Here is a 517-nt window from a genome sequence, read left to right as displayed (position 1 = left end):
TATATATATATATATATATATATATATATATATATATATATATTTATTAATTTGTTTATTTATTTATAAAGTTTATATCACAGTTATGCTAATTACAACATCTACAACAAACAGAATATAAAACCAGCTACTCCTTTATATCCTAGATGACATTTTAAAATAATCTTTTCTAACAAGGCCTAAAAGAAAACAACAAACATAAAAGACAAATACAATGAGGAAAAGTACGGAAGCAAATACACCAGACAATGGTAGATATACAGAGTTAACCATACCGCAACAATGATGATACAGACTGAAAAGTACTGAATTAACTACACCAGACAATGGAAGATATACAGAGTTAACCATACCACAACAATGAGGATACAGACTGAAAAGTACTGAATCAACTACACCAGACAATGGAAGATATACAGAGTTAACCATACCACAACAATGAGGATACAGACTGAAAAGTACTGAATCAACTACACCAGACAATGGAAGATATACAGAGTTAATCATATCACAAACT

The sequence above is a fragment of the Limulus polyphemus genome, unplaced genomic scaffold (assembly GCF_000517525.1).
Source record: "Limulus polyphemus unplaced genomic scaffold, Limulus_polyphemus-2.1.2 Scaffold8050, whole genome shotgun sequence".
NCBI lineage: Eukaryota > Metazoa > Arthropoda > Merostomata > Xiphosura > Limulidae > Limulus > Limulus polyphemus.
Note: the sequence above shows the minus strand (reverse complement) of the source record.